The sequence below is a fragment of the Halichoerus grypus genome, chromosome 8 (genome assembly GCF_964656455.1).
Source record: "Halichoerus grypus chromosome 8, mHalGry1.hap1.1, whole genome shotgun sequence".
NCBI classification, from domain to species: domain Eukaryota; kingdom Metazoa; phylum Chordata; class Mammalia; order Carnivora; family Phocidae; genus Halichoerus; species Halichoerus grypus.
Genome location: NC_135719.1, coordinates 90340944 through 90358665, shown reverse-complemented (window position 1 = coordinate 90358665; position 17722 = coordinate 90340944). Strand labels below are relative to the sequence as shown.

At 38.8% G+C, this 17722-nt stretch overlaps 1 protein-coding gene across 6 annotated transcripts in view; it reads right to left on the bottom strand.

Annotated features, from left to right (window-relative positions):
- The window catches only part of NPAS3 (neuronal PAS domain protein 3), an 839760-nt gene that overhangs the window by 204619 nt on the left and 617419 nt on the right, over positions 1 to 17722 (bottom strand). The window lies entirely within an intron of this gene.

Genomic DNA, 17722 nt, shown 5'->3' with positions numbered 1-17722 from the left:
AAAGTATCTAGTACCATGCCAGGTACAGATCAAACACTCAATAAATGTTAGGTGGTGCTATTTAATTTGCTCTCAATGGAGCATTCAGTCTGACAATAAGATCCATTTGTGTGCCAGGCCCACTGCTATAAATGGGGAATGCAAAGAAGAAGTCACCACAGGTTTATCTTCTAGGACCTGTGTGTGAAGCATTGTGGGAAGACAGCAAAGGAAGGAACAAACTTTCCTTAGGTGAGTCTGCAAAGTTTTCAAAGGGCTGAGTTAATTTTCGAAGAAAACATAAGGATTTGCTGGAAGAAGTGAGGAAATGAGATTTGAGGCAGAGGTTCTAATATTTGTAAAACATGAGAGAGCATGGCCAATGTGGACCAAAATAGTATCTCTGTCTTATTCTCTTACTCACAATGCCCTTACACAATTATTATGTTCCCATCAAAACAAGGACCTTTGCCATTTAAGACTCGCCAGTCCACCTCCTTGAAAGGATTTCCCACGTCATCTCTATGCAAATTCTTATCTGTAGTTCACCTAGTTGCTGCTCCCCAAAATGCCTTGTCCATTTCCATCTCTAGAATTTGCTCCCATAGTTGTCCCAACCTGGGTGCCTTTGTGCTAGGCTGATTCCAATTTTATTCATTTATCATAGCCTGGGCAAATCCCAGCACTTCCTCTCCTATTTAGCCGACCTAGTCCTTTCCATCCTCTGGATGCCCTTGGCACTGAGTCATCAGCACTCAATCACATCTGGCTCTGCATTACCTCGAAATTTTAATTTGTCCATGTGTTGTTTTTCCATTGAAATTTTAAGATCTCAAATACAGGGGCTACATTTTAGACTTCTTCATATTCCTTTCAGCAACTTTCAAGGGTCTTATAAATACTTACTTGATTGATGACTATACTTGATTGTGAATGTGATAAAGTTGATTTCCCTCTGTTTATGGGGGAAAAGATTTCAGGGAGGAAAATACAGAAAAAGAGAATTTTTGTAGAGGTCAGTGGTCTAGGCCACCCACTTGAACAGGATGCCACTGATCTGATCCAAATGAGATATGGGGAGAACTCTGTATGTTACTGTCATTTAGAAACTGTACTTAATTTCTGATCTCCCAGAGGTCAGTTAGCAAGCTGTCAATTTCCTCTCTATGTAAAAACTAATGTAGCATCTATTCCATCTACCTCACGACAATCTTGTGAAGATAAAATAAGAAACATTGTGCCTGGTAAGTGTATTTGGAGAGGAAGACATTTTTAAGATACACATGGTGTCACTATACTGTACACATACACCCCAAGCAGTGGGGCCAGTCCAGAGATTGTTCTTTTTCTACTTGTGGATTTTCTCCCTCTGGGCAGCCACATTATTTCTAGGTTAAAGGGTATGTTATACATTTTCCCTTGAGAAGAAACCAGGAGGATAATGAGCTGAGACGGAGCGCCTTGACTGGGCTTGGGTAAACTGCAGTGACACAAAGTTCAAGTTTTGGGGGACATAGCTAATTAGATGTGGTAGATGGAAAATTTCCTACAAGTGGTTTCTACCAGTATAATTAAGCTGTGAGAATCAAATGAGATTAGACTGGTAAGACACAGAAAGACCTGGAACACTACAGCCTAAGGCACCTTTCAGAAATTCTGCTTTGCTTTTGCTCACATTGGGGGTCTGTCTGCAGTCAATTGTACTTGGATGCAGAGCGTTTACCACCCACGTACTGCGAGAATCCTGTTCTTCCCAAGACAAACAGTCCCTCCTTAACTGAGAACTCAGCTTTTCCACTCTTGAGTCCAACCATGGAGGATAGATTAGTATGCAGGTTTGTATGGAGCTCCTATAGGCTTGGCTTGCATGTCAAGGAGTCATGATGAAATCAGCAGCCAATTTTTTTTTTTTTAAAGCCACACAAAAGCACAGAGCGAAGTAGGGCAGGGTGATGTTACAGTGAGGGAATAACAGATAAAACTGGCTCTGTAGTCCCATCAGAATAAGCTGACAAGGGATGATGAGTTTAAAATGAGAAGGAGAGCTCCCCTGAACTAAAAGGAGAGGTGAAGGAGAGATGTTGCCCAGGAAGGTGAGGGCCTGCTCCAACAAGAGTTGTCGAGAAAACTTAGTCATCATATTGCTAACATGCCCTTCTCTCCAAAAGGGATGTTGGGAGGCTAGAGACCTGCTCAGCGTGGATTTCTGTCTCAGCTTGTCCCTTCCTGAGACAGACGCCAGGGTTACCAAAGACCTATGGACCTTGAAGTCAGAGGCCTGCCTGCTGCGGCCATCGCAGGCTAGTCCAGGGCCTGTCCAATGGGAGGGGCTCAATACATGTTTTTGGAATAAATATAAATGAATGAGTGAAAGCAGTGAGTGGATGGAGAATGATATTTGCAAGCCCATTCTGAGCCATCTGGATTCAGAGAAAGCCAGGGAGGATGGCTACAAATGGCAAGGGCATACTGGTATAATTTTCCATGACCCTCCTCCAGCCACCTCACGTCAACAGATAGGGACTTGGTGTGGAATGGGGGTTTTGCTCCTCAGGTCTGGTGTAACTATGATTGCATGTCCATAACATTACAATACATTACAATAAAGTCATTATTGTTGTATTATTATGGTAAAATGGCTGGTCCCTGAGTATTCATAAAATAAAAGTGGCCTTCCTGGATCACCAACAAAACATGGGCTTGGTCTTGACTCCTTTAATATCCTTCTCTGAAAGCTTCAACCAGCCACTTCTCTATGTCTTATTCACCTTGGCAATTAGGAGATAAGAACAAGTGGCTCACGTGTCAAAAACCCACAGCATCCAGAATATCTAAGAATAAGCATTATATATGTATGTCTAAATACTGAAGTCCACTCAAAACAAAATGAAATGCAAAAATCTGATGTTGGTGATTACAGATCAGTGGATGGAGGTCTTGATGACTGCTAAATGCTAGAATTAGAAGACTTCTTATGGCCCAAGATTCTCTAAAACTTGGTGATCATCCTTTTTTGACTTTTCCACAATGGAAACACTGTATTATTGGGGAATTTTCTGTTCATGATTTTTTTTATGAGCCTTTGAGCTTATTACAAAAATAATCTGCACTTTTTTTTCCCCAGAGATATCTCAAAAACTGACATGGAATGACTAGTACATAATCATGTTGCCTCTTGGGGTCTGTTCTACATCTCAGCCCACTTGGGTTTTATTGCTGCACTTATGGCCTTCTCCTTTGGCTCATACTTTCCTGAACCACCTATATCCCAAAGACTTTCCTTTTACCTGGTAGAAAGTACTCCTTGCTTCCCTAAATTCAGTGAAAAAGTCTCATCTTCATTAACAGTCCAGGACAAAACTTCCTTAACAGAAGTCAAGCACTAACTTCTGTAATTAAGAAGTGGCACAATTAAGAAATTTCACCTATTCCTGAAGGTGAAATAGGATGATTTCCTATCCTTGGAAACTAAATCAATTGGGTTTTAGTCATTAGCAGCCACACCATGGCCAAATAATCACACCATGGCCAAGAGGTCAAGGTCCTGGAATTTTATGTGCAACTGATTTCAAATCTTTTTTTTTTAAGTGTAATTAAAATAAAAAACAACTTTTAGTAGCTGGTGGCAGGTGAGATTGGATGTGTGGTTAAGAACTATAAACGCATATGAAGCAGTGCTTTGTTGACTCAAGGTCACTGGCCTGATCTGAGAACACTTAAATTGTAATCAAGGTCACTCATTGAACCATGAGTAATTTTAGGCAAGTTTCCCGGGTGTGTGCTGACGTAACCAAAGAACCTCATTCTGCTTGACCAGCATGGAAATCAGCAGTTAGGTTGAAATATTTGAAGGTTGCTGTCTGAAGGAGGTGCTTCTAACCATTTTCAGAGTGTACTAGCTTCTTATATTGATTGTCTTTCTTCATTTTCATAAGCACTATTCAGCTACAAATAGAATTTAATTTTCCTCCCATCTTTCATGGTCAGGGAGATGATCCTCATCCAAGTGACTCTACTTTAATAGAAGATGGACATTATTCTCCAACCAGAGAAAGTCATTAAATTGCTTCTATATAAAGTAAAACAGATAACCTTCTGAACTGGAGGAAAAAACAAACCAGAACATTTCCTTTAAATAAACCTGACATTGAAGCTCAAAAAGAAACTGAAAGACATTTTAATATATTTGCATTTAGGTACATATTTTTGGGAGAATGAGGACAAAAACAAAGTATACTTCTTTTCAGTAGAAATATTTTTGAGACAGAAGATCTTCTAACTAAGATAGCCAGTCTGAATATGAGAAACAAGCAGTGTTCCCTCAGCTACCCTGCTTCACATTGTGAGCTTAATCATCAAAAATCTAGTTATGATAGTACTTAGGAAGAGTCTCTCATAGCTTTCAGAAAACCTGTAAGCTGTTATTAGCAGAAGGAATTAAATAGCAAAAAGGAAAGCAAGAGGTAAGAGTTCCCAAGATGAACCATCTGACATGTTGAGAAATTAAACTAAGTCCTTATGTCAGGGGGACTTGGGTCTGCGAGAGCCTTGAAAGATCAAGCATCCAGAGTTCAATTTCTGCAAATTCTTTGCTAGCAGGTGGTGCCAACATGGAATCTGACTGCCAAAGGGTATTTGGATCTGCCCTGCATCTGGGAGGATTACAGAGGGAACTTTGGTCTTGGAGACAATATGTTCATATCACACCTGCTTTCAGCTGCCACACAGTGGAGGCCAAAGGAGGAGCCATTTTAGAGCCATAGGAACCTTGGATTCAACCTCTAATTTGCAAAGTGCATCTGCTTTATAGACCCGTTTGACAGCAGTTTCATAATTAGAAAAACATGCCTTATATTTTCACACTTCCCAAACCATTAAAAAAAAATCTGGCTTTATTTTTAAAACACTGATTACATGATGGAGGAAAACCTTAATTTCAGGGAACATACTCGACTAAGATAAATAATTTGGAAGCAGGGTAACAAAATTTCTCTGGTAGCAGGGAAATCATGTGGTGTGATAAGTGAATTTATCAAACAATTGTGCCCAAGATGCCCCATTCTACATACCGGATTCATCTGAGGTTCTGTAGTTAGTATTCCTTAAAGCAACCAGGGCAGTTTTAGCTATTGAAGCTATGGGACTTATGTTTTTTTGTGGGGAGCTTATCACTTATCACTTAGGTTTTTTTGGGGGGGGACTCTTTAATTGTTTGGGATTAAAAAGTCAATCCAAAGAAAAGTCTTAAAATCAGCTGCTTCAAAGTTGTTCTTAGGAGAGAAAGTATACTACAGGTTACCACAAAATCAAAATTTGGAGAATATGCTCAGTGATTTGTTCCCAGTGTACTGGGAAGTTGCTTTGATGGGATGACGATGACAATGATGGTGATGTCGATGATGAAGATGATGATGATGTGTCAGGCACTGTCCTAACTGTGTTATATGGACTCTCTCAGGTAACCAGCCCAGCAGTTCTAGGAAATAGATTCCACTCTAATTCCCATTTTACTGATGAGGAAATTGAAGCATGCATGGTATATAATCTCTCAAGTTCATTCAGTTATTAAATTTGAGCAGTGGGCCTTGAACCTAAACAGCTGGTTCCAGCATCTGTAATCTTAAATACGACCCTAGCCTGCCATCTTACAGAATTTCTATGTGGATCATAATTGCCAGTTTCCTTGCCCTGGGTAAAGCATAATATCAAGTAAATTCAACCTTCACAATGATTGACATAATATTCTCTATATTATATAGGAATTAAATCTGTGGACAAAACTAAATAGGGGTGCATAGCAATCCTGATCAATTGACAACAGACTAATGTTACACAGGAGGAAAACAAAGGGCATAAAAATGGTTTTCAAATTGAAACCATGTGAATTAATATATCTGGGGGAAACACAGATGGGGCAAATAAGACAAAAGAAGGCTGAAACTACTTAAGAGGGTAAACAAGAAGAAAACGAAGCACTCAGCTACAAATTAAGGCTCCTTGTTTGGAGGGTTGAGTCCTGGGACTGTCACTGAACTCTGAACTGAGCAACCTCCCCTAGTCTTTCAGTGCATCTCAATGCTCCCCCAAAGTCTACATTCTCCCAAATGCCTCATTGGTACTTTCTGTAGTGTTTCTCCCAAGTTTTCCGATACCCGTTTATTAAGTAAGGGTTTATAAATCAAATGGTGTAGTAAGCATGGTCTCATCTTCCTAATAAAGTGAGTCCAAATAGAATCCACACATGTGTAAACTGGTTACCTAACTTGTTTATTTACTGGTAAGTATTGCTTAAAGACAATGATCTATTTCAACTTCTAAACTTAAAAAAGGGTACATCAGAAAATATGTTGGCATGAGGAAATAAGTAACTTTCCAAAAGGATTTATTCTATACTCTACTAAAGACAAGATTCCCAATGCACTTAAAAGGGAACATACTTTATTAAAATTGAACGTATATGTAACTTTTTAGAAATATACTTTCATTGTGTACTTTTTTCTCCCTATAAGAGAAGGATTCCTTAATCTAAAAGCAACAGTTCTTCTCTTTCCACCCTCACTTTTACAAAGGGGAATAAATCTTTGTTTCTAAGTTTGAAAGAACAATTTTGTCATGCCTCTTTTCTAGAGAATGCTATAACATCAAACATTTAATGAATGTCATATCCAAATAAAACAGAAGACTAGGAAGTAACTGCAAATTTATATTATATATAATTATATTACTATTCCTTAAAACATCACTTTTGCTATGATTTAATCTATTTTACAGTATCTTTTGTAGTTATTATATTCCATTTTTATTCTTGATTACCTGTTATATATACATTTACTTAATTTAAAAAGTATCTGTTCGTAAAATTTATCTTGCAAATAAATCTGCATAATCAATTCATCTTTTTAAAAGCAGTACAGAATTCACCCTGTAGATGGGGGACTCCAGGGAATCCTTGTGGGAAGTGAAGAACTATTACACATGCCAACAGTTGGTAAAACTAATCTGATTGCTTTGAAGAGGAAGACTGTTCTTAAAATAAAGCATATTTATAAGAGAATAAAACAAAATGCTTCATTTCTCCCTCCCTAAAGAAGAGAAAATAAAGCACCTGAGGACTAGGTTCTAAGGTATTTTATGACTGTCCCTTACACAATCCTCCTGAAGTCACCCGCAAAGTGTCTCATAACCACTCACCCTCTGATTCTAAATGATAACAGTAAAATTGATCACCATTTAATATTTCTGATAATCATGGGTATCAAGATATGATCCTTCATTGTTTATTTATAACTGAAAATACAGTCAGAAAATGAAAACAAAACAGTATGATAAGACATACAAGTCTAGGGACTACAAAGAGATAATCAGATTTTTAAGTCACTGAACATAATGTTTTGTAGGAGCCCAATGAAATTTTTGCCAGTTTCAGAGCCCACATTTTAAGACTTTCACACTGTATCTAAAATGTGTTAAACACCAGCATGATTCTCAATGGAGAAGTAAAAGAAATTATCAGTAGGTAAGCCCTCTGGAACAATGACATTAGTTCTGATAATGGGTTAGCATGACACAGCTTAAGATTCCCACGAAAGCAGATTTGGTTGTTTTTGTTTTTCACTCACAAGGTACGTGTTTGTTTTCAGCCTCCTAAGAAATCACAAAATTTATAAAAGATGATAAGGTTATTTCAACCCAAAGTCTCAAACTCCTTGCGATGTGACTTTGTTTTGCATATCTGACTCTCTTGGCAGATGGAAAAATGGAGCACACAAATGTGACATAACCACCTTGTAGAGGGAGAAGCCCATGGTAGGGGCAGCACAGTGGACCAAAGTTCTGAGCTACTCATCTGGAGCACCAGCCTTCTACATTTCTGAACCTCCAACCCTATATTCCTTTTGCTTCCTTCACCTTCCCCTCTCCATACGTCACTCAACACTGCCAACCTCTATCTTACTTTTGTATTTGTCAGTTTTACCCATTTCTTTTGAGTTTCACAATGATCCCCTTACTCTAGCACAGACTCCTCCACCACTTTATGTGTATTTCTAGACTAGAAGCTCTATTCTGGTCTCCCCTATGACAGTTTCTTTCTTGCCTTTCATCCTGTGATCCAGTTGCTTTAACAGCCTGCCTCCAGCATATTACCTAAATTAAAAACACAAATCTCACCTTTTTTTTGGTCTAGTGTTCAACCCTTTTCCCCTTCTCAATCTACCTGCTTCTTCTACGCTCATGTCTTATATATGAAACATGAAATTTCTTTTCTCTTTCTCTAGCTCAGTGCTTCTGCTCTTTATTCCCTACGTCTGAAATGTCTTCACACTGCGTTCTTCCACCATTTCACATCTGCATACTCGCCTACTCTAGCTCCCACGTTATATCAACCCAAGGCTAACCAAGTCTTTACCTACTCAGGTAATACCCTATTTATCTGTGCATGTTTATAGGTAATCGTAAATGTCTTTGGTGATGTTTGTTTTTTCTAAAGAGACTGTAAACTCCTGAAGGTCAAGGCTGGGTTCTAAAACTATTGTGATCATACAGGGGGCACTCACAAAGTGCTGTCAAATTATTTGCTAATAGTTTTTCATTTGAACTACCCTTCAATGTTTCATGATGCTCTAAAATCTCTGGGTATAATAAGGACAAGTTATTCCATCAAAAGATTTCCTTCTGGTTAGCTAGAAGTTTCTTTAGGACTTAGCTTTGGTCCTATCAGTCTTTTCCCTTAGAAATGGGAATTAAATATTAAAATAGTGGAATTAAAGCGTCTGTACCCTGAGTTCTTTTAAATGATCAACCTGAGTTTTAAGCAGATTTTGAACATTTTAAAATATGAAAGACGTCTCTCTGTAGCTTTCTCTCATCACTATTGATCCATTTTTATATACTTCTATTTGTGAAGAGGTTTGACAAACTTCTTCCTGCTGTGGACAGTTTGGAGAGTCTGGTGAAGTCCACATATACTTTTTCTTATAATAATTTCTTTAAATGCATAAAATGTTAGGATTACAAAAGAAACCAATTATACTGAAATTCTGTTGTCAAAATATCTTAAAATCCTCCAAATACATGATAGGGTAATGGATGTGCTTCTTTATTAATGCATTTAATAATGACATCTAGTGTTGGGTTTAGTGATCATAAAAATCATGAAGTAGTGACATTCCAAGATATCTACAAGAACAGTAATATGATATGAAAATAGTGACAAATGCAAGTACTACTAATATCACTGTGGTTTGTAGTCTACATTCATAATAGAAAGAACTGCGAAATTTCAGTTAGAGATTGGTAAAATTAAAGCTGTGATTTTTCCCCTATCCAAATTCATTGACTCTAAAGTCTATCTATAGACTCCACATTGGTCTGTGGACCCAAAGTTAAAAACCCTTGCACTACGATGAGGTTAACTTTCCCTACTCTTCTAACTCTCCTCAACTATGGCACAGCTGTCTGGAGTAAATATAAAGTACTTTCTTCAACTTCAATCTCCTACTCTTCTTAAATCTCTATTACTTAGGCTTCTGCCCCTTTCTTTTCTGACTACATAGGTATAGTTTCTTAAAATCGTAAGTTTCTCCTCAAACTGGGTATTGTTTTCCTTCCCAGTAAGTCCTAACACAGATTGAGAAGGAGAAAAAAAAAAAAATTCTTTTCTCCACTGTGGAACTGCAGGTCTGCACAATGCCTCACCATTCACTAGATGAGGTATTAATAATTGATATGCCATTAGCTCATCTTTTTCCTTCATAGGTCAACTCTTGGAGGATTATTTTATAAATTGTTTGCCGAAAGATATTTCACATCTTTATTAAAATACCACCAAGCAGGAAGACTGCCGTATAGCAAAGGACAGTTTTATGGTCATCTGTATTTCTTTTCCCATTTTGAGGCACGTAGAGGATGTCTTAGCCTCCCCATTCTCAGGTTGCAACTCTGTCACCCCAACCAGATACAAGGCAGATACGACTGGAACCCTGAACAGGGCATGGTTTATTTGTCCTTAAACAAAACTGAAAAATGGCATCTTACAATTATACAGTGTTAAAACCTAGAACCCTCCAAGGCCCAATAGTAGCCTGGATGAAGAGAGCCATTGTTTACTTTTAGCCTATCAATTCATAGGGCTTTCTGAAGTGCTTAGTGCCCATCTAAGGTTCAGTGCCGGATTCTTCTCATCCATTTTATCAACAGTGCTGACAATGACAGGACACATGGTATCATTTAGTACTAAAAAAATGTAGCAAAAATTTTAAAAATCTAGCACCAAGGGAAGCTGTGAGGTAAGGAAAAGCATATATATTTTTTTTAACTAACATCAACCAGTTCATTTAAAGGCCTTTATCATTTCAAATGTTTTATAATCCCCATGTGCTTTTCTACAGAACTAGTTTTGAAGTTCTGATTTAAGACAAAGATTTCCTCATTAGTTATAGGAACTGTATCTCCATATATTTGTTTTGAAATAAAGCTTGCTTTGTTTTTCTGTCGGGTGAAACATTATCTTAATATCCACTGTGAATTTTGCATTTCTTTCGGAGCAGAATCTTCAACACTTCAAAGGTGTTGTACAGAACTATAGACAGACACATAAAAAGAAACATGATGATTTTGGAGAGCAAGAGTTAAGCAGCTCTATAGAGGGTGCATCCTGTTGCTCTGTCCTTTCCAGGATGACCGCAAAACCACACTGGAAGCACAAGACAGAGGCCATCAGAGACACAGGACGCTGAACACGAGGTAACAATATGATGTTGTGCGGACTCCAGGAACATGGCAGAGTCCTGTGTAAATGCTGCAGCAACGTGAGAACAGCACCTGGGGTCCCCACATCGGTCTCCCAGGCATGTGCATTCGGTAAGACGTACGGCCCATTTGAGGGATCATCTCTTCAAAGTTAGAGAGGACATTATGAAAACTTCTTGTAAAATGAGAGAATGTCATTTCTCCTTCCATTGATCACATGGTTTTTAAAAAGGTAAAATTTAGCTCTGGCAAGGGTTTGAAGAAATGGCCAATCTAATACAGGACTGGGAGAAAGTCGATTCATACCACCTTTCTTGAGGTCAGTTGGGCCAAATGTATGAAAATTCCGTAACACATATTGTCCTTTTGACTGAATTTCTGGAAATGTCTCCAGAGAATACAATAATGGGTGTATATGTAAAAATTTCCCTGCAGAGTCATTTAACAAATATAGTTTGCAGTGAGTGGTACAAAATTGGAAATGACCTAAAAGTTCAATAATAAGAGCCTGGTGAAATAAATTATGTCCCATTTTTAGAAGGAAATGCTATGCAGCCAATACTTTGTAAGTGTAGTTATGAACAATGAAAAAAGTCTATAATATCAAAAATTATCAAAAAGTCATAAAGCAGTAACAAATATAAAAATATGTCAATATAAATCCACAGAGAAGTATCTGAGAAGATACATGTCAAAATGTTTACACTATATTCTTCTGAATGGATGTGATATTATCTCTTCTTTTTGTTAGTCTATACTATTAGAATTTTTGTTGTATGATACTTTTATGATTAAAAAATATACCTCTAATTAAAAGACTTGTCAGGGTATAAATTAATTACTGCACATGTAAACTATAACACAAATTTTTACTTCACTAAAATGAGTGCAGTCCCCTTTTTACCTCTGAGATATCAGCTTTATTCAACACCTTTGGCGAGGACTCAGAAGTGAAGGGAATAACACATTTTTCTTTATTCTGACATGCATTTCCATTAATTACGTGCTTTCTCTTGTGTTCATCAACAGTAAACTTCAGGGTAAGTTTTTCCTACCAATTTTAAACAGTTCTGCATGGCCAATTTTCAGGTCTGTCAAGAAAAGCCAAGACTAATATCCCAGTGTCATGTTTATAGCCATCTGTGTAGAAACAAAATCAGGTTTGGACAGCTTTTATCTTGCTAAGGTTCACATATTTTGATGTGTGGATGAATACTTGGGTTTAGAAGCATAAATGGATCTCCATGTTTGGCGGGGGGAGGGAGTGGACAGCTACCTCAAAACCAGCTCTTCCAAGTATTGACAGAAAGTAATTAAAACGACATGAGCCATTTTGGGGGGAAAATAAAACCAACACCATTAGACAAAGCATAGTTAGTTCTAGGCCAGAGTTGGGGCTCTCAGCAGATATGAATAAAAACGAGATTTTTTTTTTTTTGTAAGAAAACTTAGAGTGAGCTGAGCCATTTTGTTTTTATCATCATGAAGATGATCTCCTCAGCTGCAAGGCGATGAGGCAGCCGGAAGCCACACCTGGCTCGGCTCTGCCCCGCGGGCTCTGAGGGTAACTACCGCGGCTGCGGCCTGCAGGCTGGGGTGCCTGGGATGCGGACGGCGCTCTCTCCACCATCGAAAGCCCACAGGTCACCGTCAGGCCTTTCAAACACATCTGCCATCTGGCCTCTCTCAGTTCCCCTATAATTATTTCCCTTTCCCCTTTCTGCCCTGGAGTCATCTTAGAAGGAAATTATTAAGCATTGGATTAGGTTCAGAGCAAACAATGTTTTTTTATCTGACATATCGGAGGTACCAGTTTTTACATCACACCTTCAGCAGCTTCTTCCTTTTTTTTTTTTTTTTTTAAGATTTTATTTATTTGCGAGAGAGAGAATGAGAGACAGAGAGCATGAGAGGGAGGAGGGTCAGAGGGAGAAGCAGACTCCCTGCTGAGCAGGGAGCCTGATGTGGGACTCGATCCCGGGACTCCAGGATCATGACCTGAGCCGAAGGCAGTCGCTTAACCAACTGAGTCACCCAGGCGCCCCAGCAGCTTCTTCCTTTTGCCCAAAGAAAGAATTGGTTGCTCTAAGGTCTCCATTCAGGAAGTCTGCCCCTGCGCCCCCTAACTGGCTTGTGTATAAGCCCCTTTAGCATTACCTAGTTTGTCTCATGCCCAAATCCCAGAACACTTTATATTACTATTATTATTTTTTAAGATTTTATTTATTTGACAGAGAGTGAGAGAGCACAAGCAGGGGGGAGTGGGAGAGGGAGAAGCAGGCTCCCTGTTGAGCAGGGAGCCTGACATGGGGCTTGATCCCAGGACCCTGGGATCATGACCTGAGCCGAAAGCAGATGCTCAACTAACTAAGCCACCCAGACCTCCCAAGAACACTTTATATAAGATATATATTTTGTATAAAAAACTATCACGAAACATAGCATGTGGCTTTATAAACATTGTGACTGTAGCTTGAAGACTATCAAGGACAAAAAAGTTGAGTATTTTATGACTGACGAAGGGATTTTAGTAAAATAGTTGGTCTACAAAGCACAAAAATAGAACTTCAAATTAATTATGAAAGCCTGAACTAAAACGGAAGAACTTTGTAGGAGATCCATACGGTAAATCTACAGGATAGCAAACGTCCAGATGTTTTGAAACCTCTGTATTACTGCTTGAACTTTTCTATCTTTCCTCGATGTTTGGCTTCATGGAGACACAACAAGAGCTTTATTACCAACTTTGGCAGCTTTCAAAAAAAAAAATCAAGGAATATATTTTATTACATTATTTATTTTTTAAACTTCTAGACCGAGGCTGACTTCTCTTTTTATTCTCCATAGTGTCACTGAATGGATGTCTAATATATATTGGTTGAATGAGGGGGAAAAAGATGACTCATAATTAAATGTACACCCAAATAGGGAAGCTATTTCTGAGTAAGACAATTCCATTATTAGTAAGAGCATATCTATGAACTCAGGAATACGTTTATTCTGAATCCTTCATTCTATGCATCTATATTTCATCAATCTTTATCATCTGTCATTATAATATATAGAGAGCCTGAATAATTATTCTTGTTTTACAGGTGAAAATACCAAGGAACTGAGATATGAAATCTGTCAAGTCACATAGTGAGATCCTCTAGATCATTCAACTGCCCCGCCCAAATCATCCAATAAAATATGAGGTTTCTCTGATTGCAAAGGTTTATTATTTGAATCCAAAAGAGATTTCTTCGTGTATTTGTTTATTCATTTTGGTATGAAGTCTGAATTACTGAGATGTATGAATAAGAGGACTTACATTTAAGACATGCCCTGGGATTCTTTCTCCCCATAAAGCCTGCCCCAACACCCTCACCTTCTCATCAGAGAAGCTGGTAGTGGTCTCTCTGGATAAAATGGGGATGATGAAATCTACCTCATGAAGTTATTATTGGTAGAATCTACCTCATAGTGTTGTCGTGACTGTTAACTGAGAAATCATCTATGGAGGGTTTAGTGTAGTTTCTGGCATACACCACTTGCTCAAACAGGTAGAATTTGCTGCTGTTGTTAATGATCCTGCTGGTGCACAGTCTTCTCGATAAATGTAAGTTCATTCCCACTTCCTGCTATGTCGATGCTGATAATATTTGAACTACCTTCATTATTTGAATGTGTTCTTCTGTGAGGAAAGATAACTCTGTTTTTTCCTCTGGCTTGATTAGATGATGAGTAGGTTGGGCCCATCAAACCCGTCTTCCTAAACTACAAGTGATCCTAGTCATGCCTCCCCTTGGTCCATTAAAGTGGAAGACTGAAACAAAGTTCAGAATTGATTGTTTTATTAGAAAACCCCTGAATGCAGGATTATTCATATGAGCAAAATACTCCATGGAAGTTGGAGGATATTCATCCAGTCAGTCAGTCAATAAATAGTTATTCAGTGCCCTTGATAAATGTAGCATAGATTACCAGCCCCATTGGCCAAATCTCTGAGTGAGCAGAGGATGGCTAGCAGTAGTCCATCCGACTTAGGATGTGAGGAGGAGGCAAAGGAAGAATGAGTTTAGAACTCTCAAAACAGCAAAGAGAGCTGTGGGCGGTAATTTCTTTTAGAAATAACTAGAAAGAACATGCTGACCAGAAGTGAATTTCAAACTCCATGTAGTATGTTTAAAATTGGCACAAAGCTGAGAGATGCTGCACCAGAGATCAAAGAAGGGTTGTGTGTGGCCACAAAGGGTCCTTTTATTTGCTTTTGGAATTGGGGGAAGGATTTATTCACTGATTCTCCTTATACAGGTCCGTGCATGTGCAGGCTCGGAATTTTAAGCTGTCATAAGGGCTATGGCTTAGGATTTCCACAGACATTCTTGTTTAACAATGTTTTAATTTCCTCTATCCCCCAAAAGAGTGAAGCTCTTTGGGGGCTGGGTTGTTGGTGGCATGGTAGCATCTGCGACGTCAGGATAGAGGACAGTTTGGCCGCCGTTCCCCTCTCAGTGCTGGCTGGGTACTAGTAGCTCTGTGACCTTGGCCATCCATTACTGGTACTATTCGTTTCTGCTTTTGTCAAATGGGCATCAAAGCCTCATACTTAGCCTTACACGATGACCAGGACTATCCAATGAGAGGTTGGGGAATGTGTTCTGAGACCTTTCCCTCTTTCCACGGACCAAAGGCCCTATCACGGTCTGCATCTGGCCACTAAGAATAAGCCAAATGTGAAAGATACACAGTATGCCTCACAAACCTCAGGAAGCAGAGCAAGAGATTTGGGAAGAATGGGTTGATATTTTTTATACTGGTAACCTGAAGAGCTATGAGTAATTCCCAGTACAACTCTTTGTAAAAGTAAACAGGCGTCAAAGGTGTCAGAAAAAAATGGAGCCCTTGTTTATCATCAGGGAATTGCCTTCCTTTGGCTGTGCTGTATTTTCAGTTGAAGAACACCTTTTCCAAAATGTTACTTGATGCCAGGCTAAATGTGAGTGTACCAACCAAAAGTTTTCACCAGCTACTGGATCTTGACTCACATGGCAACCAGCAAATCTTAACCTCATGGCTTTGGTCTTGTAAATCGAAGGGCTTAGGCTCAGCTGACACTTTTTTTTGTTTGTTTAAGGAAGATTAATTTGAAACTTATTTTCCCCCAACCCATTTGGCCATCCATCCCCACACATCTTATAATGGGAGAGACTCAGAAGGGGCTGAGCTAAGGCTTTATTTTTCTGAGAAATTCCTCTGAGGGCCTGCTCTCTGCTGTTTATTTGAATAAACATGGCGTGGTGATGCAAGTGACTTCAAGTGAAAGACACTCGGGGGTGGGGTAAGAAGGCTCACTAGTGGCAGGAGATGTTGAATGCCATGTTTCACTCTAGATTTGTATTACAAGTAGAGGGCATTTTCAAGTGGCCCTTTCTGATCATTGTGTTAAAAAAAAAAAAAGAGAGGTGAATAAAGGTGAGACTTGGACTAAATTTGAGACTTGGACTAAGCTCCTGCAGGCAGGGATATTTCAATTTTTTGTTTTATTTATTGAGATCTCCCTCCCGTTTACTTAATGTACAGAGCCAAGTTATTTTGCACTGCCACCACGCAGGAGCTTTTTAAATGATTCAGGGAAGTATAGCTTTCATTTAGGTTTGTGCCCTCCAGTCTGTTTATACTGGTCGATACACTTGTCTGAAAAATATAATGGATTAGCACATCATTCAACAAGCTAGTCAGAAGGCAAGCTCAAGGCGACAGACACCAAAAAGTAAATTACAGTCAGTAGTAGGGCTAGGCCATGCCTAGAGCTGGGAAACATCGTATCAGCACAAAACCTGTATTCTCTGAGAATGGTGGTAGAACTGAAAGGGATGAAAAATTTACACTCAAATATAATAAAACAATCAGCTCTACAAATTCATATGGTACTATAAACTGTGTGGTTTATGACACGGAAGGCAAGGGGAATCTGGCTCTCACGACCACCCCACACATTATAACCTCAGCTGGAAACAGACAGGGACGGCATTTGTTTCATTTAATAGGCCCACTTTTGCAAGCAGGCATATATCATGGCTTACTTTACACATTCCATTTAAAGATCTGCAAAATGACAGCTTGCCACAGATTGGTACTCGGCAAACCAAGGGTTAAGGTGGGCTACAAGGGGTGTGGGGGCGGGGGGGACTAACAGTAACATATTTATTCCTTTTTAATCTCCACTCCCTCTCCTTATTTCCTTTAATTCTATTCTCTTTCTCAAGAAACAAAGCAGGATTGAGACACGTTCTCCAGATTTTCAATTTATATTTTCTATATCACCTACTCTGACGTGAACCAAATCATCACTATGGTAGATGTAAGAAGTCTAGTTACAATTATTAAACAGTTTTCTATTTTATAACCAGTGACAATTAAAAACAACAATTAGAAATGGATTTTAAAAGCCCAGAGGCTTTTTTTTTTTTCCATCATGAAATAAACTTCCAACAACAAAACAAACAAATCACTTCCTTCACCAAGAGCTCAGAGAAGGACAGTAACGTTCTCAGACCTTGTACCTCCACGAGATATTATTTTTACCAATCATGTACGGATCGGATGGAGAAACAGATGAGCAGAACAGGAATGTGGGAGCCTCAGTATTCAGAGAGAATGTTAAAGACCATTGGAAAACCTACAAAGTCAAAGAGAGACTTACAAAATCACCCATCATATGGGCTTCTCATATGTGATTTAAGGGAAACAGAAAAGGAAGCAAAGATGGGATTTCAAAGTTAAAAATATAACAGAAAATCCTTCTCCATTTTTTTTCCTTTCTATACAAATTATCAGATGTTAGTAGGAGGAGTAATGAATACAACCCCTGAATCTTGGCTTCTTATATTCTTGGTGGAGCTCATCATCAATCACCAGTGGAATCCTCAGAGCTGGCAAACCACACTGGTGCCTAACAAGCTACATTAAATGGTGCTAGTTCATTGCACAAGGTACTGGCCCACAATTG